The sequence below is a fragment of the Kogia breviceps genome, chromosome 18 (genome assembly GCF_026419965.1).
Source record: "Kogia breviceps isolate mKogBre1 chromosome 18, mKogBre1 haplotype 1, whole genome shotgun sequence".
Taxonomy (NCBI): Eukaryota; Metazoa; Chordata; class Mammalia; order Artiodactyla; family Physeteridae; genus Kogia; species Kogia breviceps.
The window spans coordinates 38,391,254-38,416,523 of record NC_081327.1 but is presented as its reverse complement, the minus strand read 5'-3'; the positions used below and the strand labels follow the sequence as shown (position 1 = coordinate 38,416,523).

At 44.0% G+C, this 25,270-nt stretch overlaps 1 long non-coding RNA gene across 3 annotated transcripts in view; it reads left to right on the top strand.

Moving 5' to 3' along the window:
- The window catches only part of LOC136793102 (uncharacterized), a 162,546-nt gene that overhangs the window by 17,797 nt on the left and 119,479 nt on the right, over positions 1-25,270 (top strand). The gene's annotated exons all lie outside the window — the stretch shown is intronic.

Here is a 25,270-nt window from a genome sequence, read left to right as displayed (position 1 = left end):
CCTGCACACAGCAGCAAAGACCCAACACAACCAAAAATAATAAATAAATAAAATTAAATTAAAAAAATAGATAACTAATGAGAAACTACTGTATAGATCAGGCAACTCTACTCAGTGCTCTGTGGTGCCCTAAATGGGAAGGAAATCCAAAAATGAGGGGATAAGGATATATGTATATGTATATGTATAGCTGATTCATTCTGCTGTACAGTAGAAACTAACACAGCATTGGTAAAGCAACTATACTCCAATAAAAAAAGGTTTTTTTAAAAAAAGAATAAAGCAGTAGAATTTATTGCCCACAGGGAGAATAGGCCAGTAAGTGAGACTCAAACCAGATTGGAATCTTGACTCCTCGTGAGCTGTGTGACCTTGGGCAAGTTACTTGCCTTCTCTGTGGTTCTGTTTACTCATCCATAAAATGGGGGTGATAAAAGTTGTTACCTCACAAAGCTACAGCGAGGATTAAATAGAAAATTAATGTATAGCACTTTGCATAGTGCCGGGCACCAAGTTGATATTTTTTTTTTGGCACTTACTGTTATAATAAATGCAAGCCCTTTGTCAGGGCTGACATTCTACGAGCCGGCTACTGTCATTTCAGCCAGCACTTTGAATCAAAGATCTTCACCAGTTCCTAAATAAACGTTACATGGCTGCTACCACTGCTTCTCTTTTTGGAGATGTCTATTAAAATTGTGATTCAATTGTCAGAAACAAAATATTCTTAAGATGTCTTCAACCATACCCTCAAATTATATGACAGTGTCTGGCTTTAATACCCATCTAAATAGTTATACTGCTGACAGGTTTCGGGAGCGGCGTTTGCTCTTCCATTCCTCTCATTAACTTATGTAGCAACATCATAACTCTCTGGAAGGATTAAAAAAAAAAAAAGGATGTTGGCATATTTCATCTGAATTCATTTCATATAGCGTCTGTGTCAGAGCGTTTGCATATGAATGAGATGACTTGACGTTGGATCATTAACATGGGAGCATTGCCGTGACACATTTTAGAGTTCAGGTTAAAGAGTTTGAGGCAAGCCAGGGAAGGAAGGTTAGAGACTCAGCCCATCTGAAATTTTGCTGGAGTCGCTTGACATAGAATCTCCATCCCAGTAGGGCTGTGCCTGGAACCGCAGTTCTGTCTCTTGCCTTTAGGATGGCAAGTCCAGCATCCCACCCATCCTCTCCATATCCCCAGCGTTCTAGCCCCGTGGATGTGCTTGTTCATTAGTACCGTTAAGTCTTTGTATACGTAACCTGCTCCCTCTACTTGATAGGGCCCCTCTCTGCTTGGCAGATCTTAGCGATTCCATAGAACCATCAATGTTTCCGAGAACCCTTCTCAGTCCCTCCAGGCCAATTTAACCACTTCTTCTCCAGGCCCAGCCCCAGATCCTCATGTCCAGAATGGGCTGTGTCCCTTGTGGCACGTCTCTTTCATGCTGGACTCTGAAGTTTCAGAAGGCGTGGAGGGGAGCCACCGTCTTCATTCTTCCAACCCCAGGAATCAGTACAGTATAGAGTAGTAGATGCTCGATAAGTGTTTACTACATGGATGAATGTAGAAAACTGGACTAAGACGTGGTTGGACACGTTCTGAGTTTCTCTCTCCAAAGAACCCACGGTATTTGAACTGTTCCTAAGTGTCAGTAACAGGCTGCCAGTAATGCTTCACCAGAAAACATCAGCTTCAGTGGACAAGACTTGGGCTCAGACTAGGCCCTGGGGTTCCATCTGAACTGTGTCCCCCTCACATCACAGGCATTGGAAATGGGCTGAGCATGTCCTCACAGCCACCTGGCTGCCGGCGGCTTGTTGGCTGATCTCGTAACGGAACCTACCGATTTGGAGGCAATTAGCCTCAATGCTGAGCTGTGGCTCCCAATAATGTCTCCTGAATGGGGACGACACGGGTCTCAGTAGCTGAAGCCTGGGGATGACATGGCACTGGCTGAAGGCACACCAGGCGGGGACAGTGATCCACACCGTCAGCTTCCAAGGAACCTATCATGACCTTGTAGTGACCCTACACACACGTTCACTGCAGTGGCAAGAGGCGGTTGGGGGACAGACTCTCAAGTCAGACTGCATAGGTTCTGTCCCGGCTCAACCGTCTATCAGCTGTGTGACCTTACACAAGTTCCTCTACCTTTCTAAAAGTCAGTTTTCTCATCTGTAAAATGGGCACAATAAGAGCTATGGCAGAGGGCTGTTATGTGCTCCCGCATAATAGAATGCCCTTTGTATGTGTCATGGAGTCTATGACAGACAGAAAACTCGACTCCATAGAATCAATATAATTTTACATAATTAGTTTAATATATAAAAATTGTATATGAAATATGTAATTAATATAATGTCACTATAAATAATTCACACACAAAATTCCATTTGATTCTCACCAAAGGCCTGTGAAGTTATTGTTACCCTTATTCAGAAAATGTAAAAATCCCTGTAGTTTAAAATAGGAAAGTAAAGTAAAAGCTCGTCAGATCTTATAATCTGTGATTCAGTGTCATGGCCAAGGCCATAGGGCTCTTGTCTGTCATGTCTTGAATACTTCCAGGCAGCCCCCTCCACCTGCTCCATGAGGGTGGGTTGCAGGCAGTTGCCCAAGGCCCTGCCCCCTTTCTGCCATCTGCACCCCTATTCTCATCCCTCACCCCACTGATTCTAGGCCTGCCCTAGCTCCCTCAACCCTGAACCTGTTTCCAGCCCTAGGGACTTTTTGTCCGAACTGTGGCTTTTCCTAGACTTAATGATTTGTTCTCTCACCTCTGACTCTTTGTCTTATGCCTTATGCATCTTCCGTAAGGAAACTCTCTCTCTTCCAACCCACAGCCTTTTTGGAAGGCAAAAGTCATGGGCTCTGAATCCCCACAGGCCTGACTTTGAATTCTGGATCTTCCCTTTCCTGATGTCCCCACTAGTCATATATACAACAGACAGCATCTCCATCTGCCCAGATGAGAAATCTGTTCACTCTACAGGGACTTAGCAAACACCTACTATGTGCCAGGTGCTCTCATCTGCCTGGGAAGAGAGCTTGAGCAAAAACGAACAAAAGTCCCTACGCTCTTGCAGTTTACATTTTAGTGGTGAAAGGAAAGGGATAGTACACAAGATAGGTGATGAATTAAGTAGTATGGTAGAAGTGATAAACATTACAAGGAAAATGTTTAAAAGCCCACTAAGGGGAGAGATGGTGCTCTGCACTGGCCCTGGGCCCACCCATAGTAGGTGCTCAGTAAATGGCAGCCATGATGATTAAGGGCGACGAGAAGAGGAAAGCAGCCAGCGAAAGCTCCTCTGACCTCTTCTGGAATGTGTAGCCCCTGCCTTTCTCTCCTGCTGCTGCATGATGCAGAAGGACCCAGACTGCTTCATGTGCCGGTTCCATCTTCTGTACTTGGACCTTCCCCGTCCTGTCCCTTTCCAGCTACTCACCGTTACACTGAAGGTTTGGAGTTCCTTGCCCATGATCTGATCTGATCATTTACACTCCCAATAGACATAGGTCATTTTTGGCTTCCCAGCATCAGAATACCCATTCTAATGTAGAGGGGCCCTGAGACAGGTGGGTGGTAGGCAGAGCTTTGCCTTCTACTTCGGGAACCCCAAGGAGGCAGGTGGTTCTCTCCACTTGACAGTCAGTCGGTATCTTGACTATTAGGAAGTGTCCTGAGCAGGGACCCCCAGAGGCTCCAGTGTGGGATGTTGCATCTGGGATGAGTGACAAAGGACAAGGTGACAGTGTAGGACCAATTGCAGGGTCCTTGGTGCCTGGTGGCCAGTGTGCCAGCATCCAGTGTTGGTGGGTCAGTAGTGTTTGTGGTAGACCAGAGACCTTCCCACTAGACTCTGGGACGTGGTTGGTCTGTGGCTTCTGTGGACCAGCCTGCCTCATCCCTGCCCACTGTTTCAGCCCTCTCTCCAGCCTTCCCAACAACTGTGAGCTGATTCACATCTTGCAGTAAATTCCTTCTTTGTTGACATTACCGAAGTTGACTTCTTTCTTATTCAAACAATCACCCTGATGAGTTCATGCCCTTCTTCCCATGGCAGTTGCTTCCCACTTTGGTTGCATACTTGGCGAACTTTTTATTATCCTAGCACTCAGGCCATCTCTGAGGGTGGTACCAGGAGGCTGCATTCACTACACATTTTCAGGTGATTTCATGGTGTGACCATGTTTGAGAGCAAATTCTCTACCTAGCCACACACTTGTGTTTCATTGCTAGAACATGCATTGCCATCTGGAACAAGCTCAGATTGGCTTCTGGGAAGCCATCTCTGCCCTTTCCCCTCTCCCTGGGTTGGGCTAAGCCAGTGGTTCTCACTCTCGACTCTACATTGGTACAACCTGAAGAGTTAAAAAAATCCTGCAGCCTGGATATTTTAATCCTTAGAAATTCTGATTCAAATGCTCTAGGATGTAGCTTGGGATTCTTTTTCTTCTTCTTTATAACATCTTTACTGGAGTATAATTGCTTTACAATGGTGTGTTAGTTTCTGCTATATGACAAAGTGAATCAGCTATACGTATACATATATCCCCATATCCCCTCCCTCTTGTGCCTCCCTCCCACCCTCCCTATCCCACCCCTCTAGGTGGTCACAGAGCACCGAGCTGATCTCCCTGTGCTATGCGGCTGCTTCCCACTAGCTAGCTATTTTACATTTGGTAGTGTATATATGTCCATGCCACTCTCTCACTTTGTCACAACTTACCCTTCTCCCTCCTCATGTCCTCAAGTCCATTCTCTGCATCTGCATCTTTATTCTTGTCCTGCCCCTAGGTTCATCAGAACCGTTGTTTTTTTTTCTTAGATTGCATATATATGTGTTAGCATACGGTATTTGTTTTTCTCTTTCTGACTTACTTCACTCTGTATGACAGACTCTGGGTCCATCCACCTCACTACAAATAACTCAATTTCGTTTCTTTTTATGGCTGAGTAATATTCCATTGTATATATGTGCCAAATCTTCTTTATCCATTCATCTGTCATTGGACACTTAGGTTGCTTCCATGTCCTGGCTATTGTAAATAGTGATGCAGTGAACATTGTGGTACATGACTCTTTTTGAATTATGGTTTTCTCAGGGTATATGCCCAGTAGTGGGATTGCTGGGTCATGTGGTAATTCTGTTTTTAGTTTTTTAAGGAACCTCCATACTGTTCTCCATAGTGGCTGTATCAATTTACATTCCCTCCAACAGTGAAAGAGGGTCTCCTTTTCTCCACACCCTCTCTGGAATTCATTGTTTGTAGATTTTTTGATGATGGCTATTCTGACCAGTGTGAGGTGATACCTCATTGTGGTTTTGATTTGAATTTCCCTAATGATTAGTGATGTTGAGCAACCTTTCATGTGTTTGTTGGCAATCTGTATATCTTCTTTGGAGAAATGTCTGTTTAGGTTTTCTGCCCATTTTTCGATTAGGTTATTTGTTTTTTTGATATTGAACTGCATGAGCTGCTTGTATATTTTGGAGATTATCCCTTTGTTGCTTCGTTTGCAAATATTTTTCTCCCATTCTGAAGGTTGTCTTTTCGTCTTGTTTATGCTTTCTTTTGCTATGCAAAAACTTTTAAGTTTCATTAGGTCCCATTTGTTTATTTTTGTTTTTATTTTGATTTCTCTAGGACATGGGTCAAAAAGCATCTTGCTGTGATTTATGTCATAGAGGGTTCTGCCTGCATTTTCCTCTAAGAGTTCTATAGTGTCTGGCCTTACATTTAAGTCTTTAATCCATTTTGAGTTTATTTTTGTGTATGGTGTTAGGGAATGTTCTAATTTCATTCTTTTACATGTAGCTGTCCAGTTTCCCAGCAGCACTTATTGAAGAGGCTGTCTTTTCTCCATTATATATTCTTGCCTCCTTTATCAAAGATAAGGTGACCATATGTGTGGGGGTATATCTCTGGGCTTTCTATCCTGTTCCATTGATCTATATTTCTGTTTTTGTGCCAGTACCATACTGTCTTGATTACTGTAGCTTTCTAGTATAGTCTGAAGTCTGGGAGCCTGATTCCTCCAGCTCCGTTTTTCTTTCTCAAGATTGCTTTGGTTATATGGGGTCTTTTGTGTTTCCGTACACATTGTGAAATTTTTTGTTCTAATTTTGTGAAAAATGCCATTGGTAGTTTGATAGGGATTGCATTGAATCTGTGAGTTGCTTTGGGTAGTATATTCATTTTCACAATGTTGATTCTTCCAATCCAAGAACATGGTGTATTTCTCCATCTGTTTGTATCATCTTCAATTTCTTTCATCAGTGTATTAAGTTTTCTGCATACAGGTCTTTTGTCTCCTTAGCTGGGTTTATTCCTAGGTAGTTTATTCTTTTTGTTGCAATGGGAAATGGGAATGTTTCCTAATTCCTCTTTCAGATTTTTCATCATTAGTGTATAGGAGTGCAAGAGATTTCTGTGCATTAATTTTGTATCCTGCTACTTTACCAAATTCATTGATTAGCTCTAGTAGTTTTCTGGTAGCATCTTGAGGATTCTCTATGTATAGTACCATGTCATCTGCAAACAGTGACAGTTTTACTTCTTCTTTTCCTATTTGGATTCCTTTTATTGCTTTTTCTACCCTGATTGTCGTGGCTAAAACTTCCAAAACTATGTTGAATAATAGTAGTGAGAGTGGGCAACCTTGTCTTGTTCCTGATCTTAGAGGAAATGGTTTCAGTTTTTCAGCATTGAGAACGATGTTGGCTGTGGGTTTGTCGTATGTGGACATTATTATGTTGAGGAAGGTTCCCTCTATGCTTGCTTTCTCTAGAGTTTTTATCATAAGTGGGTGTTGAATTTTGTCAAAAGCTTTTTCTGCATCTATTGAGATGATCATATGGTGTTTATCTTTCAGTTTGTTAATATGGTGTATCACATTGATTGATTTGCGTATATTGAAGAATCTTTGCATTCTTGGGATAAACCCCACTTGATCATCGTGTATGATCCTTTTAATGTGCTGTTAGATTCTGTTTGCTAATATTTTGTTGAGGATTTTTGCATCTGTGTTCATCAGTGATATTGGCCTGTAGTTTTCTTTCTTTGTGACATCTTTGTCTGGTATTGGTATCAGTGTGATGGTGGCCTTGCAGAATGAGTTTGGGAATTTTCCTTCCTCTGCTATGTTTTGGAACTTTGCAAAGGATAGATGTTAGCTCTTCTCTAAATATTTGATAGAATTCACCTGTGAAGCTATCTGGTCCTGGGATTTTGTTTGTTGGAAGATTTTTAATCACAGTTTCAACTTTAGTGCTTGTGATTGGTCTGTTCATATTTTCTATTTCTTCCTGGTTCAGTCTTGGCTGTGCTTTTCTAAGAATTTGTGCATTTTTTCCAGGTTGTCCATTTTATTGGCATATAGATGCTTGTTGTAATCTCTCATGATCCTTTGTATTTCTGCAGTGTCAGTTGTTATTTCTGCTTTTTCATTTCTAATTCTGTTGATTTGAGTCTTCTCCTTTTTTTTCTTGATGAGTCTGGCTAATGGTTTATCAGTTTTGTTTATCTCCTCAAAGAATCAGCTTTTAGTTTTATTGATCTTAACTATCATTTCCTTCATTTCTTTATCATTTATTTCTGATCTGATCTTTATGATTTCTTTCCTTCTGCTAAGTTTTGGCGGGCAGGGATTGTTCTTCTTTCTCTAATTCCTTTAGGTGTAAGGTTAGGTTGTTTATTTGAGATGTATCTTGTTTCTTGAGGTAGGATTGTATTGCTCTAAACTTACCCTTTAGAACTGCTTTTGCTGTATCCCATAGGTTTTGGGTCATCGTGTGTTCATTGTCATTTGTTTCTAGGTATTTTTTGAGTTCCTCTTTGATTTCTTCAGTGATCTCTTGGTTGTTTAGTAGTGTATTGTTTAGCTTCCATGGGTTTGTATTTTTTACAGTTTTTCTCCTGTAATTGTTATCTAGTCTCATAGTGCTGTGGTTGGAAAAGTTACTTGATATGATATCAATTTTCTTAAATTTACCAAGGCTTGATTTGTGACCCAAGGTATGATCTATACTGGAGAATGTTCCATGAGCACTTGAGAAGAAAGTGTATTCTGTTGTTTTTGGATGGAATGTCCTATAAATATCAGTTGTTTTTCGATGGAATGTCCTATAAATATCAGTTAAGTCCATCTTGTCTAATACGTCATTTAAAGATTGTGTTTCCTTATTTATTTTCATTTAGGATGATCTGTCCATTGGTGAAAGTGGAGTGTTAAAGTCCCCTACTATTGTTGAGTTACTGTCGATTTTCCATTTTATGGCTGTTAACATTTGCCTTATGTATTGAGGTGCTCCTGTGTTGGGTGCATAAATATTTACAGTTGTTATACCTTCTTCTGGATTGATCCCTTGATCATTATGTAGTGTCCTTCTTTGTCTCATAATAGTCTTTATTTTGAAGTCTATTTTGTCTGATATGAGAATTGCTACTCCAGCTTCCTTTAGATTTCCATTCGCATGGAATAACTTTTTCCATCCTCTCACTTTCAGTCTGTATGTGTCTCTAGGTCTGAAGTTGGTCTCTTCTAGATAGCATATACACAGGTCTTGTTTTGTATCCATTCAGCCAGTCTATGTCTTTTGGTTGGAGCATTTAATCTGTTTACATTTAAGGTAATTATTGATATGTATGTTCCTATTACCATTTTCTTAATTGTTTTGGGTTTGTTTTTGTAGGTCTTTGCCTTCTCTTGTATTTCCTGCTTGGAGAATTTCCTTTAGCTTTTGTTGTAAAGCTGGTTTTATGCTGTTGAATTCTCTTAACTTTTGCTTCTCTGAAAAGGTTTTAATTTCTCTCTAGAATCTGAATGAGATCCTTACTGGGTAGAGTAATCTTGGTTGTAGGTTTTCCCCTTTCATCACTTTAAATATGTCCTGCCACTCACTCTGGCTTGCAGAGTTTCTGCTGAAAGATGAGCTCTTAACCTTATGGGGATTCCCTTGTGTGTTATTTGTTGCTTTTCTCTTGCTGCTTTTAATATTTTTTCTTTGTATTTAAGTTTTGATAGTTTGATTAATATGTGTCTTGGCATGTTTCTCCTTGGATTTATCCTGTATGGGATTCTCTGCTCTTCCTGGACTTGATTGACTATTTCCTTTCCCATGTTAGGGAAGTTTTCAACTGTAATCTCTTCAATTATTTTCTCAGACCCTTTCTTTTCCTCTTCTTTTTCTGGGACCCCTATAATTCGAATGTTGGTACATTTAGTGTTGTCCCAGAGGTCTGTGAGACTGTCCTCAATTCTTTTCATTCTTTTTTCTTTATTCTGCTCTGCAGCAGTTATTTCCACTATTTCATCTTCCAGGTCACTTATCCCTTCTTCTGCCTTAGTTATTCTGCTATTGATTTCTTCTAGAGAATTTTTAATTTCATTTATTGTGTTGTTCATCATTCTCTGTTTGCTCTTTAGTTCTTCTAGTTCCCTGTTAAAAGTTTCTTGTATTTTCTCCATTCTATTTCCAACATTTTGGATCATCTTTACTATCATTACTCTGAATTTCTTTTCAAGTAGACTGCCTACTTCCTCTTTATTTGTTTGGTCTGGTGTGTTTTTACCTTGCTCCTTCATCTGCTGCATATTTCTCTGTCTTCTCATTTTGCTTAACTTACTGTGTTTGGGGTCTCCTTTTCTCAGGCTGCAGGTTCGTAGTTCCTGTTGTTTTCGGCGTCTGCCCCCGATGGGTGAGGTTGGTTCAGTGGCTTGTGTAGGCTTCCTGGTAGAGGGGACTGGGGCCTGTGTTCTAGTGGGTGGAACTGGATCTTGTCTTTCTGGTGGGCAGGGCCACATCCGGTGGTGTGTTTTGGGGTGTCTGTGAAATTAATATGATTTTAGGCAGCCTCTCTGCTAATGGGTGGTCTTGTGTTCCTGTCTTGCTAGTTGTTTGACATGGGGCATCCAGCACTGGAGCTTGCTGGCCGTTGGGTAGAGCCGGGTCTTAGTGTTGAGACGGAGATCTCTGGGAGAGTGCTCGCCGATTGATATTAAGTGGGAACGGGGGGTCTCTGGTGGTCCACTGTCTTGGCCTCAGTGCTCCCACATCAGAGGTTCAGGCCTGACACCGGGCCAGAGCACCAAGACCCTGTCAGCCACACGGCTCAGAAGAAAAGGAATGGAATGGAATGGAATGGAATGGAATGGAATGGAATGGAATAGAATAGAATAGAATAGAATAGAATAGAATAGAATAGAATAGAATAGAATAATAGAATAGACAAATACAAAGAAGAAAGCAACCAAGCCAATAAATCCACCAATGATAACAAGCACTAAAAACTAAACTAAGATCAACATAAAAATCAGAAACATATCACTTGTCGACAGCAAACCCCAAGTCTACAGTTGCTCCCAAAGTCCACTGCCTCAATTTTGGGAACATTCGTTGTCTGTTCCACACGTGCAGGGTACATCAAATTGATTGTGGGGATTTGATGTGCTGCTTCTGAGGCTGCACGGAGAGATTTCCCTTTCTCTTCTTTGTTCGCACAGCTCCTGGGGTTCAGCTCTGGTTTTTGCCTGGCCTCTGTGTGTAGGTCACCCTCAGGCATCTGTTCCCACCCAGACAGGAGGGGGTTAAAGCAGCAGCTGATTAGGGCTCTCCTGCTCTCTCAGGCTGGTGGGGAGGGAGGGGTACGGTAGTGACAATTGGAATGCGGGGTGAGCCTGTGCTGCAGAGGCCGGCGTGACGTTGCACCAGCCTGAGGCGCGCCATGCGTTCTCCCGGGGAAGTTGTCCCTGGATCCCGGGACCCTGGCAGTGGCGGGCTGCACAGGCTCCTGGGGCAGGGGATGTGTGAGTAGTGATCTTTGCTTGCACACAGGCTTCTTGGTGGCTGCAGCAGCAGCGTTAGTGTTTCACGCCCGTCTCTGGTGTCTGAGCTGATAACTGCTGCTTGCGCCGGTCTCTGCAGCTCATTTAGGCGGTGCTCTGAATCCCGTCTCCTCGCGCACCCCGAAACAGTGGCCTCTTGCCTCTTCGTCAGGTCCAGGCTTTTTCCTGGACTCCCTCCCGTCTAGCTGTGGCGCGCTAGCCCCTTCAGGCTGTGTTCACGCAGCCAACTCCAGTCTTCTCCCTGGGATCTGTCCTTCAAAGCCCGAGCCTCCGCTCCCAGCCCCCGCCCGTCCCGGCGGGTGAGCAGACAAGCCTCGGGCTGGTGAGTGTTGGTCGGCACCGGTCCTCTGCGCAGGAATCTCTCCGCTTTGCCCTCCGCACCCCTGTTGCTGCGCTCTCCTCCTGGCTCCAAAGCTTCCCCCTCCATCCCCCTGTCTCCACCAGTGAAGGGGCTTCCCAGTGTGTGGAAACCTTTCCTCCTTCACAGCTCCCTCCCAGAGATGCAGGTCCCGTCCTTATTCTTCTGTCTCTATTTTTTCGTTTGCCTTACCCAGGTACATGGGTATTTGCTTGCCTTTTAGGAAGCCTGAGGTCTTCTGCCAGCGTTCTGTAGGGGTTTCTTGGGCTTCTTTTACTGTCTGTGAAATGTCCCATGCAGCTCAGATGATGTTCAAAGATGTTGAGATTCTTTGACTAGACATGTTGATTAAGAATGACTGTTTTGGGGCTTCCCTGGTGGCGCAGTGGTTGAGAATCCGCCTGCCGATGCAGGGGACGCGGGTTCATGCCCCGGTCCGGGAAGATCCCACATGCCACAGAGCCGCTGGGCCCGTGAGCCGTGGCCGCTGAGCCTGCGCTTCTGGAGCCTGTGCTCCACAACGGGAGAGGCCACGACAGTGAGAGGCCCGGGTACAAACAAACAAACACAAAAAGAATGACTGTTTTTATAGGTGGTACATGGGAGTGATTTGCAAGCAGGCCTCCATGAATTTTGGAAAAGAGGGAAGAATAGGTCGCCTCTGGAAAAAAGCAAATTAGTAAACGCTGCACAGAATCGGTGAAGCTGGCTGCCTGAGAGTAGTTGGCACAGCTGTTCTTCACGTGTCCGTGAAGGAACTTCTGCTTCTCCTTCCACAGAAGGGCCAGCACCGAAACAAGCGCTTCTGCCTTTCTCCTCATCCCTTTCCCAGGGAAAGAGGGGCTAACCATCTCAGGTTGCTGAGATGATGAGGGGCTCCATCCATTTCTAGGGGGGCTCCTCCCGTTCTCCTGCTTCTCCAGATGTGACGGGGGGAAGAGCTGATATCTGGGTGGGAGGTGGGAAACCCACCACCTTCTGCATTCCCACCTGTGCCAGTGACAAAACTCGTCCTGTGTTCTGATCTCCAGTGGTTCTTTGTGACTGTCCCTGATTGGCTAGAACGTTTTAGTTCTCGAAGAAATGAACCAAGAGTGTCCATGAAGGCACAATTACAGAGTTTGGGAAAACCTCAACCTCCTTTGAAGTGACCTGGGGGTTATCACCTGTGGGCGGGACTGAGGTACATGAAGACCATTGCGTTGTGGAGGCGTCGCTGGGAAAGACGGTGCCCGCAGCAGGATACAGGTAGTTCCATAGGGAGCAGGGCAGAGTACAGTTCAGTGAGGCGGTGCCCAGTTGTATTTGTTTCCCGTGGCTACTGTAACGAATCACTACACGTTTAGTGGCTGAAACAACACGCCTGTATTCTCTCAGAATTCGGAAAGTCACAGGTCCGAAATCCGTTTCACTGAGCTGAAATCAACGTGTCAGCAGGGCCATACTCCCTTTGGAGGCTTCAGGGGAGTCCTACATTTTTGCAGCTTCTAGAGCTCTGTTCCTTGCATTCCTTGGCTCCTGGCCCCTTCTGCCAGCATCTTCAAGCCGGCAGTGAAGCATCTTGCTTCGGTCCTTACATCACCTTTCTCTTCTGCTCTGCCATCAAATCTCCTCTGACTTCCTCTTATAAGGACATTGTGATTACATTTAGGGCCCACCTGGATAATCCAAGACAGTCTCCCTATATGGAGGGCTTTAATTTAATCGCACCTGCACCCCTCCCCCTCCCCCGCCTCTGGCATTTAAGGTAACACAAGGTTCCAGGGATAAGGACCTGGGTGCCTTTGGGGCTGCTCTTCAGTTTATCACATCAGCCAAGCAGCCTGAGCTGGAGTCTGAGGAGCTCTGACCCACGAGTGTACTTGGTCCTCTGAGTTGACCTTCACCTACTGTGCTCTGATTTGAGGCTCAGCAGGGGACCTTTTACCCTGGCGCAGGGTAACGTGGGGAGGATAGGGACGGAACAGACGGGTCTTGCAGAGGAAAGCATCGGCTTATGCGGCACTTGTGCTTCCGGAGGGTTATGAATGGATTGGCTCTTTGTCTGTCGGCTTCTCTGAGCCTAAAAGGTGGGAGTTTGACCCAGTGAGATGGGCCTGCCCTTCAAGATGCTGTCAAAACCCGAAGGCCGAGGACCTGAAACAGCACTTGGTTGGATTCACCAAAGGAAGGACCACCTAGGCTGGCTGGAGACACCTTGCCCTGACCACGTATTTTCGTGGAAATACCATTTATTCTACTGATATTTGAAAAAGTGACTTGAGCAGGTCATGCCTCTTTGTACATTTTTATACAGTTCTCACTCATGAGGCTGGTGCACTGTTGGGCTCCCCGATTTCAGCTTTGACGTGCAGCCTCTCCTTCGATCTCTGAGCAGCGGGGCCCCGGTCTGCTGTGGGTTCCTGACTCGAGGTTATGGGGACTTGAGCCCAGCTGGCAGCCCAGGAGCCACCTTGCCCCTCACAGAGGCTTCAGCTCTGTGACATTGGAGGTATCTGGTCATTGATTTGATTCTTTAGAGACCACACAGAAGGTCTTAACTTGCTCACCAAGAGGTTCAGACACTTAGCCTGTGGACAAAAAGTGCTTGCAGCAAAACACAAGCTGACGGTCTTCCTTTTCGAGGCTTCCCCTGAGCAGAGTCCTGGGGGAGTCAGGCCTGATGCCTCTTTTTCATGGATGTTCACTAGATGGGGAAAGTCACCACATTTTACTTTTAGTTCTTCTGTTTCAAATGGAAAATATTTGGGAATCCATTTGTTCTGCCAGTGTGAGCTAACATCTCCTTCCTGAGGCTGTCGTGCAAGAATCCCTCTGAAATACCATCAGCTTCAGTTCTTACCTGCCCAAGTGATGAGACCCTTTCCCCGGAAACAGGAGCTTCCCTGGCAGTGCAGGCTGGACCCGGAATGTCAGAATCCCGGGCGCGACCAAGTTAAACAGAGATGCCATGTGCCCCTGCCACTGGGGGCGGGGCAGGTAATGGAATACACAGGTACTGGTGTCCATGTTTCTGTTGGGACTTCAGGCAGGAAGGCATCTATTTTGCTCTCTGGGGTTCAAAGCATCCCTCCCACCACCACGGGTTGCAGGCAAGAGCTAAGCTCACAGAAAGGACAGAGTTTAAGGTAGAGAGAGGCAGGTTACATAGGTTAGGTTGGCTTTTAAACTCACATTATCACAGAGCCCGATCTGAGGTGATGCTTGGGTTCTAGAATCTCTAACAACTCAACAAGGAGCAGTCGATCACATTCCTCATTCTCCAGGAAGGAGACAGAGCCTCGTGGCGTTGCAGTAACTTGGCCACAGTCACGCAGCTACTACGTGGGTTTCCAGGACCCAGAGAATCTGCTTGAGCAACGTCCTCTCCCTGTGCCCTGACACAGTGCTGCCACTCTGCTTTTCACAACATTATCCCGTGTATCTCGGTGATTTACACCAAGGGTTTCAGAGCAGGATGCGAGGTTTCCACGCTGACCCGACCGTATGGCATATGCACCAGGGAGAAGGGAGAACAGAGGCGCAACGTGGGCAGCAACTGCTCACTCAGCTCCATTGCTCGTGGGGTCCCCCGCTCCTTGCGGAAAGACAACCAGAAGCTGAGATGAGAGACCCTAACAGGCCCTGCGTGATTTTTGTAAGAGTAAGTTGTACAGGGCAGAGGCTCTCCAAGGATGGTCCCTGAACCAGCAGCATCTGGGACCTTGTTAAAATGCAAATTCTCGAGCTCTGCCCAGACTTACTGAATCGGAAACTCTGAGCCTGGGGCCCAGCGATCTCGATTTCAACAGACCCTGGAGGTGGTTCTGATTCATGCTAAACAGGTCTCCTTCCAGAGCCCGTGCTCTGTCATTCAGAGCAAACCCTTTGCCCACTGCACAGACTAAACAGTAACTTCTCGGTGCTGTGCAAGAGGGGACCCGGGCTGGGTGGAGCCTCCTGATTCCTAGAGGCCTGAGAGCCCTGTGAGCAACCCCGGGGGGCGGGCGTTCTTCCTGGATGAGACGCACTTTTGCCTGGGAGTTCGCTGCGTTCCAAGGGGCAAATCCCGCGTGCTCTGGGTTCCTGGCTCCGCCGGGTCCCTCCCAGCAGTGCCTCCCCCTCCCGGAAGCTTTCTGACTTGGGAACATTCGTACAGACCTGAGCGCATGTGATTCTGATTATTAGCACCTTGTAGTTGGGATCCTCGCCTTGTAAATCTCTTTGTTCTCTCACAGTTCAGGGGGAGGGAGGGGCAGGAAGCCTGGAGGAGCTCTCCTTTCAGCCTGTTCCTCTGCTCCAAGTAGAACAAAGCTGGCGCGTGCGGAAGGCGCTTTGATCCCAGACAATGAGAGCGGCTGGATTAAATGTTTGGAGGTACGGGACAGCTCTAGCACAAAACAGATCAGTTACTTTTCTTTTTTCTTCTGTGTTTTTTTTTTTTTTAAGACCTAATTCATGTCCTGGAAATTAAAAAAAAGTAAAATCTTTTGAAGGATGCTTTTTCCATAGCTCTCTAAGTCACACAGGCTTTAACCTGAAACATCTGTGTGCTGGGTATCCAGCACAGACGTGGAGGCTCTGCCCCTGGGCTGGGGGCTGCCCTGATGTGCTGGGATAACAGGGCCTTCCCAAAGGTTCTGTCCTGCCCTCCCCTCAGGCCGTTGAGTGACAGCTGGGACTGGAAAATGCTAGAGCTGGGAGGAACCTTGGGAAAATCTGCTCCTGTATTCAACACAGTCGTGAGACATAGGAAACTCTGAGTTCAAACGTAAACATAATAAAATAAACATGGCTGCGTAGAACACCACCTCTGTGCCAAGCACTAAGTGTGTTATATATATCGTCAACTCACTGAACCTCCACCACAGCCTCGGGGGCCTCCGTTTTCTCAGATAGTTTATGGCAGTTTTAATAACACTTGTGAGATGGGTGTTATTGTTGTCCCCATATTTCAGATGAGAAAAACTGTGGCACAGGGCGGCTGGTAACGTCCCCACATTCACCCAGCTGGATAAGTGGCGGAACCAGGATGCAAACCCCAGCAGCCTGGCTTCAGGACGCACGCTCTTCACTCGAGGATAAGGTCCTATTGGTAATGAATTCCAGGCTATCTGAGGAAGTGATGGAGTGTTGCAGGGAAAACCCAGCTGGCCCTGAGAGCTCTGAAAATGGCATCCACAGTTACCATTGCTGTTGTTACTGACACACATAAATTCAGCACAGTGTGGCCAGGGCTGAAGGGGTGGACAGAGTGTCATGGGTAAGCAGAAGAGGAAGCCTGGAGCTCAGAGCTGCCAGGTGGCCAGGAAGAGGACAACCTTTAGACACAGATGAGGCGGTATCTGAGCTGAGTCTCTTTGTCTCCACCCACGTTGAGTAGAGAAAGCCGAGAGGACATCATTTCGGGGAAACACCGTGCGCAAAGGATTGGAATTAGACTAGAGAAACACAAATTAGAGTGATTTAAGGAGGCTTTTGCTTGCCAGGGTTTCAGCTCATGGCTTTCAGTACCCCACTCATCCTTACAGAATACCCAAGGTTTCAGCTGTATCAAAATGATGGAGTTAGAATTAGGAATGATCAGAGCTGGAAGGGATCTCAGCATATGCATTGGGTTAATGAGTAAACTTATATCCAAATAGCAGAAGCCAATGACGATGGTTTGACCATTTTTGCCCTTGTGCTCTCCACAGCCCTTTGACCCCGGGCAGCCTGAACTTGTAAGTATTCCCTGTATGTCCCTTGCTCACCCACAGCCCTGGTCTTGCATCTTCTTAACTAGTGCTAATTACCCCTCCAAGTATGCCCTCTCCCATCCTTGATGCCCAGGTCTCACCCACAATCAAAGCCCACTTTAGATGCCATTTCCTCCAGGAAGCCTTCCATGCTTCTACCAGCTGCGAATAATTCCTTCCTCCTTCCAATTCCCTTGTGGCAACGATGGCTTCCGGATGGAGAGAGAAAAGACCTCTAATACTACTCTCAAGTTGACAGTTCAGCACTGTTTGGCATAATACATTCCTCACTGTCTGATGAGGCAAGACTCAGAATAAGGTCCTAAGACCACTAACAAGGGCTTAGATTCAGCTGCGCTCTTGAATTCCAAAGGCCTGATATGCCTATGATTTTTTCTTTCCTTGATGCCAAATCAGCTCTGCTATCAACTGCTATTTTAATGAAACCTCCTGGTACCAGCTCAGGAAGGGTATTTTTATTAGGTACAATTGGGCGGATTCTCACGTTGAAAGCATTTGGTGTAAAACAACGCATCCAGTTCTCAGATATCCTTCCAAATATTTCCTTTGAAATCGGAAAATTACCAAAGAACTTGTGATAAGAATATGAAAAAAGGAATTAAAAAGCAAGGATGGTGTACTTATCTGCCTCACCACATTCCTGCATGGGTGAGGCTTTGGGAATTTGAAGATCAATGCAATTAGAGGATTAGATGGGGCAGGACCTGGCTCTGCCCCAGAAAGGTTCAGGAAGATGGTCAATGTTCTGGTCTTTTGTTTTCCCCTCTCCTCTAAACTTCCCTTTAGGAGCTGGAGTCATTACAGAGAAGATGACAGGCCTGGCTCTCGTATAGTATAAGCAATTCTATTAATTTATGATGCCCCTGGCATTACGGTACCTAAGTCTCAGCCTCAAGGAGAACATTGTGATCAATGTTTATAGAAATCAACCCTCTCCTCCTCCAATGAAAACCTCTTCCCCAATCATTCACCTCCCCTAACTCTGAATTCAGTATACACAGAGACTTAAAGCTAGGGCTCTGGAATCACCACCTGAATTCAAATACCAGCTTTACCACTTTATAGTGGGGCGAACTTGGGCAAGTTACTTTACCCACATCACTCCGTTGCCTAATCACTAAAATGAGGATAAGCAGTAGTATTCATCTCCTAGGGTTCTTACAAGGAGAAGGAGACAATTCACTTAATACATTTAACCATACCTGCCATATAGTAAGCACTCAATAAATGTTAGCTATTATTAATATTACCATAAAGACCCATCTGTCTCGACAGGTGAAGAGTGAGGAGGATGAGGATTCAAAAAGTTTCTTCAGAGTCCTTCCACAATAACTGTACCTTACAACAGTCACCGTGTGTGTGTGATTTCTTTGTTTTTTAAATTTTATTGGATTATAGTTGATTTACAGTGTTGTGTTAGTTTCAGGTGTACAGCAAAGTGATTCAGATATACATAAACATATACTCATTCTTTTTCAGATTCTTTTCTCATATACGTTATCCCAGAATATTGAGTAGAGTTCCCTGTGCTATACAGTAGGTCCTATGCTCTACAGTAGCTGGTTATATATCTTATATATAGTAGTGTGTGTATGTTCCTCCCAAGCTCCTGATTTATCCCTTCCCCCTCCACGTTTCCCCTTTGGTAACCATAAGTTTGTTCTTGAAATCTGTGAGTCTGTTTTTCTTTTGTAAATAAGTTCATTTATATCATTTTAAATTAGATTCTACATGTGAGTGATATCATATGATATTTGTCTCTCTGACTTAATTCACTTAGTGTGATAATCTCTAGGTCCATCCATGTTGCTGCAAAGGGCATTATTTTGTTCTTTTTTATGGCTGAGTAATATCTCATTGTATATATATATATATATATATATATATATATATATATATATATATATATACCACATCTTCTTTATCCATTCCTCTGTTGATGGACATTTAGGTTGCTTCCATGTCTTGGCTATTGTAAATAGTACTGCAATAAACATTGGGGTGCATGTATTTTTTTGAATTATGGTTTTCTCCAGATGTATGCCCAGGAGTGGGATTGCTGGATCATATGGTAGTTCTATTTTTAGTTTTTTTAAGGAACTTCCATACTGTTCCCCACAGTGGTTTTACCAATTTATATTCTCACCAACAGTATAGGAGGGTTCCCTTTTCTCCACACCCTCTCCTGCATTTATTGTTTGTAGATCTTTTGATGATGGCCATTCTGACTGGTGTGAGGTGATACCTCATTGTAGTTTTGATTTGCATTTCTCTGATAGTGATGTTGAGCATCTTTTCATGTGCTTTTTGGCCACCTGTATGTATTCTTTGGAGAAATGTATATTTAGATCTTATACCCATTTTTGATTGGATTGTTTGTGTTTTTGTTGATGTTGAGCTGCATGAGCTGTTTGTATATTTTGGAGATTAATTCCTTGTCTTTTGCTTCGTTTGCAAATATTTTCTCCCATTCTGAGGGTTGTCTTTTCGTCTTTTTTATGGTTTCCTTTGCTGTGCAGAAGCTTTTAAGTTTAATTGGATCCCATTGGTTTATTTTTGTTTTTATTTTCATTACTCTAGGAGGTGGATAAAAAAACATATTGCTGTGATTTATGTCAAGAGTGTTCTGCCTATGTTTTCCTCTAAGAGTTTTATAGTGTCCAGCATTACATTTAGGTCTTTGATCCATTTTGGGTTTATTTTTGTGTATGGTGTTAGAGAATGTTCTAATTTCATTCTTTTACAAGCAGCAGTCCAGTTTTCACAGCACAGGTTATTGAAGAGACTGATTTTTTCTACATTGTATATTCTTGCCTCCTTTGTTATAGATTAATTGACCATAGGTGTGTGGGTTTATTTCTGGACTTTCTATCCTGTTCCATTGGTCTATATTTCTATTTTTGTGCCAGTACCATACTGTTTTGATGACTGTAGCTTTGTAGTGTAGTCTGAAACCAGGGAGTCTGATTCCTCCAGCTTCGTTTTTCTTTCTCAGAATTGCTTTGGCTATTCGGGGTCTTTTGTGTTTCCATACACATTTAAAAATTTTTTGTTCTAGTTTTGTGGAAAATGCCATTGGTAATTTCATAGGGATTGCATAGTGGTCACCTCTTGTGGCAAAGTAATAAATATATATATTTGATCTCTGTCCCAGGTTTCTGACACAGAGCTCTCGAAACCCCTGTAAGTTCCTGAGTGATAGGATTGTTAGGAGCATCTTTTATTCTAATATTTGGTCTTTGACCCTGGTTTCTTGGAATTTCCTGGGTGATAGGAGCATATTTTGTTCTAATGAGGCGACTTTTGGTGGGCTTCAGGATGGGAGTTGATCACCAGAAAGACCAAGCCATGATTAGAAGCTTGAAACTTGCAGGCCCATCCCCCATCATCCTCTGGGAAGGAGAGAGAAGCTGGAGATTGAGTTAATGATGAATCACACCAGTTTAATAAAGCTTCCATAAAAATCCCTGAAATAGGGGATTTGGAGAGCTTCTAGGTTGGTGATGACATTTACGTGCTTGGAAGGTAGTGCACCCCAGCTCCACAGGAACAGAAGCTCCTGCACCCTTGACCCTTCCAGACTTCACCCTATGTATCTTTCATTCTGACTATTCACCTGAATCCTTTATCATATCTGTTATAATAAACTGGTAAACATAAGTAAGTGTTTCCCTGAGTTCTGTGAGCTGTTATAGCAAATTCCTGAATCCGAGGAGGGGGTTATAGGAACTGCTGAGTAGCCAAGTGGGACAGAAGTGTGGTGACCTGGGACCCACTACAGCTATTGGCATCTGAAGTTGGGGGGGAGTCTTATGTGACTGAGCCCCTAACTTTTGGGGTCTGTACTGACTCTAGGTAGTTAGGGTCATATGAACTATAGGACACCCAGCCAGAGTCTGGAGAACTGGAGAATTGGTTGGTGTGGGAAAATCCCCACACATGTGGTGTCAGATGTGCTGTTAGTAAAGCAAAAGAAATTGGTTTTTTTTCCTTGTACTTATGAATCCTGAACAATTTCCACATGAATCTGGGTTTCTCTGAACTCCTAACAGTCCTGATGCCATTTGGGTCTTTGCCCAAGTTAAACAGTGTGCTGCCAAAATAAAACATGATTGCATAAACCCTACTCCTTCACTAGTTAAAGATGGAGGCAAAGGGCTCTAACCAAGAGGGGATTCAGATCATCCACAGGTGGCCTTGTTTTCTATTTATTTATTTAGTTTATTTATTTGTTTTTGGCTGCGTTGGGTCTTTGTTGCTGCTTGCGGGCTTTCTTTCTCTAGTTGCGGCGAGCGAGGACTACTCTTCATTGCAGTGCATGGGCTTCTCATTGTCATGGCTTCTCTTGTTACAGAGCATGGGCTCTAGGCGCACAGGCCTCGGTAGTTGTGGCACGCAGGCTCAATAGTTGTGGCTCGTGGGCTCTAGAGTGCAGGCTCAGTAGTTGTGGCGCACGGGCTTAGTTGCTCGGCGGCATGTGAGGTCTTCCCGGACCAGGGCTCGAATCCATGTCCCCTGCATTGGCAGGTGGATTCTTAACCACTGCCCCACCAGGGAAGTCCCTTGTTTTCTAGATAGGGCTGTTTCAGAGTTGAATTTCAGAGATCATGAAATAGGAGCCAAAATAATGAGATAGACATAACTCTGGAATTCAGAGTTGCTTAGCCAGAGAGCTAGGATAGTTCCCTAGTTCCTACTGAAATTCTGTTGTAAGACTTGCCACCATCTAAATATTATTCTCACCAGCTGATAGATGAGAAGACTGATGCTCAGAGAAATCAATGTCAGTGGCAGTAATTCAGAAGCATTTAAGGGAAGAGAAGTTGGTGTGGTATTTTAGAGAAGAGACAGTGTAGACTTTGTGATCATGTCGGATCCATTCAGCATGGTTTGAAGGGATTTGGGGGTTCATTCACACCATCAGGAAGATCAAAATGACCTCTGCTACCTTGACTTGGAAGAATGGCTTTTGCCTGCCCTTGGGCTTTTCCCAGATATTGTTACAAGGTTTAAGGCATTCCTTGGAGATGAAAACTATTTGGGGTGGCAGCATTGCAAGAGTCCCATGAGTCCCCATCCTTGGGTCAAGCTTCCAGTCCTGGCTGCCATGCCTGTGGCCCCTTAGCAGTTTTCTAGACTCACATCTTCCCCTTACTTCTCCTCTGGGTATCTTCCTCTCAACCCTGCTTCCTGGTCTAAGTCCCTCAAGACATGGGAAATGCTGGGAATCCAATGGCCTGGCCTGGTGCCCCTGCCTGGCACTCTCTAGGCTCAGTGCCCTGTCTCAGCTCTCTGTCCATGCCCCACTGGTTGTCCTTTGACCCGACCATTATTTGGTTCTGTTGCCCCTTCGCCTTGCTCTCAGCTCTTTTCTGGGACACCAGTTCAGGTGGTCTTTGTCTCCCCTGACTACAAACTAAAACCCCGATTTTTGTGATCTGAACAAGTCCATCTGATGCCAAGCCTTGCAGCCAGTGACCCTCAGTATTTTTCTGTCTTGACTGACAGGGACATTCAGAGAGGTGACCCTGGGCAGAGACACCAAAAAGCCCCCTTTTATTGGAATACATGAATAATGGGAAATGTGTTTAATCCTTCAGGCCAACTTCAGTTCCTTAGCCATGTGGAGGTCTGGAGTCCCAGACAGTTCTGTCATAGACCAGTGACGTCTTTCCCGGCCAGAGGTTAGGGTGTGGTGATTCTGTGTGCACGCACTTTATGTGCCTTGTGTATACTCTTTTTTTCTAGACCTCAAGCCACTTGTCTGGAGCCACCATCAGGTGTGTAATAAAAATTCTGTCTTTCTGCTTCTGAGCTGAAGGAATTAGATGCTCCTGTAACAAGATACGAATTTCTTGATACTCCTTCTAGAAAACTGGGGCATTATAGCACAGAAACGATGCCTTTAGATGGGAAAGAAATACATTCTTGAGTGTACAAGCTCTGAGATAGCTTCTTTACTGTGTAATCTAGAGTCTTTCTTGATTCCTGAATTCCAGATGAGACAAGCTTAATCACCTTTTTCTATCCATGCCTTGTGGAAGTCCAAAGCCTGCCTCAAGATTTTTATGATTTTCAAGGACTCTTTCTCTCGTGGCAGAACAAAAGGATTCTTTTATTAGGAACCAACATACATAAAAGGCAGCTGGGGTTGTAAAGTTTGTGTTTTTCCTCCAACACAAATACATTTTTGGTTCTAATTCTCCTCAAAAGGAAAACAAACAACAACAACAAAACCCCTTAAAGATGGACATTTTAAATCTCACTTTACAACTGAAAAAATTGAGTATGTATTAGGGCTTTTAACTATTTTTTCCTCTTACATAGCAAATAGCTGGCAGGTTCATTATTCAAATCCAGATCTGTGTGACTCCAAGTCCAAGTACTTTCCACTAATTTAAATGGAGTTGTGCCTTCAGATTCAAAGATCGGTTTAATCGTGTAACTGGCATAGGTTTTATAATGTCACCTTTATATCACCGCGGTAGATGAAGTCTGTTTCCCTGGGAGGTATTTTAATTTGTGCAAGTTAACTAGAACTTTCACCTATTCAGTCTAAATTTTGACCCTGAACTTTTTACATTGTACAAGTGATGGGACAAATAAACGAATCAGCCTATTAAGGCTCTTTGCAAACCTGGAATAAATAAGGAACCAACATAAGGGTCTGCAAGAAGCCTCATCTCCTGGAAATAGATGGTCTGGTATCTTAGTTAAAAAATTGTTAGATTCCAGAACTTATTAGGAATCTGCTTGAAATTCTGTACTGTCCCAATTTTATCTTCAGAGTTGAATTGATTAGCCACAGAAAACATTTGCATGTGTAATTTGTTTTTTCTTCAGATGCACCACGATAACAAGCTATTCTTTTACATTATTAAGATGGAAACATATTTTCATGCAAAGCAGAATCTGTTATTTTTAAGTGTCTAATCCCCTTGTCTTTAAAATATTCAAAAAGTAAGCGTATGTCAGACAGTGGGTGCCCTGGGCATTTGGAAGTCAGACTTGCAGCTCATGAGGCCGTGGATGTTTCATCTGTAACACAGGGGAGATGTCCCAGATGAAGGACTCACCGGAGTTACAGGTTCATTAAGATGCCCACAGAAGTCCAGTTCCTAATCTGAAATAGTGTTGGGCGTGAGAATTGAAGGGAGAAGAGCTGGAAATGGTAACTGGCATTGGCCTTTATGGTACCACTTCAAACAAAAATTTTATAGTTGATTTCTGTTTTGTGATGTAGGAGGATTGAGAACTCCTGGCCGTTTTTGAAAATGTATCCAGCTTGATTAACCTCATTGTCTTTAAAGTTAGAGTCCATGGAACTGTCTCTTCTGACACTTTTTCTTAGAGGGAATTATCATGAAAATACATTTTAGGGGCTTCCCTGGTGGCGCAGTGGTTGAGAATCCGCCTGCCGATGCAGGAGATACGGGTTCGTGCCCCGGTCCGGGAAGATCCCACGTGCCGCGGAGCAACTAAGCCCGTGAGCCATGGCCGCTGAGCCTGCGCGTCCGGAGCCTGTGCTCCGCAACGGGAGAGGCCACAACAGTGAGAGGCCCGCATACCGCAAAAAAAAAAAAAAAAAAAAAAAAAAAAACAACATTTTAAAGATGTTATTGATTTTAAAATAACAAGGAGAGGAAGTTTATTCCATTACCAAATATATATTACCGCTATTTGATGAGTATAAGGAAATATGATTTTATTGACTGTTCCTGGGAAACTGGTGAATTTCTCTCCTAAATTTACAGAGACATGCACCACGGGTTTTTATTTTAAACATCAGAAACAACCTAAGGACTTTTATAAGAAGATACTCTTCAACTGGTCAGTTGTCTTTCTTATATAGCTCTGACTCAACCTGACTTACTTTTTCTCTTCCATGTCGATATAACGAAAAAACAAATAAAAACATGCCCACTTATTCTTTCCTACTTTTTAAAGTCCAGAATAAAGTTACCGTATTGCTGAGGGAATTTCAAATCCTGGTGTCAGGAACTGCATGGGATTCGAAGAATGACTCATGTTGGAAATCTGGCTCTTGTTCTCCAGTGCCCCTCGCCACCCCTGCATGTTGATGTTACCATGGGGAACTTATATTCTCTGAGCCTCAGTTTTCTCTCCTTTGAAGTGGGGGTAAGAATGAAAACCTCTTAGGGATATAAGAACGAAAGTTCCCGGTGATCTGGTCCTACACAGAAGGCGTCTACAAATAGTGATTTTTATGTTTAACTTGGAGAGGACGGTTGTAAAGGTCCTAAACGTCGCAAAAGACACAAAGCTGTCTTTGTGTCGTTTAAGAACTTTTTATTG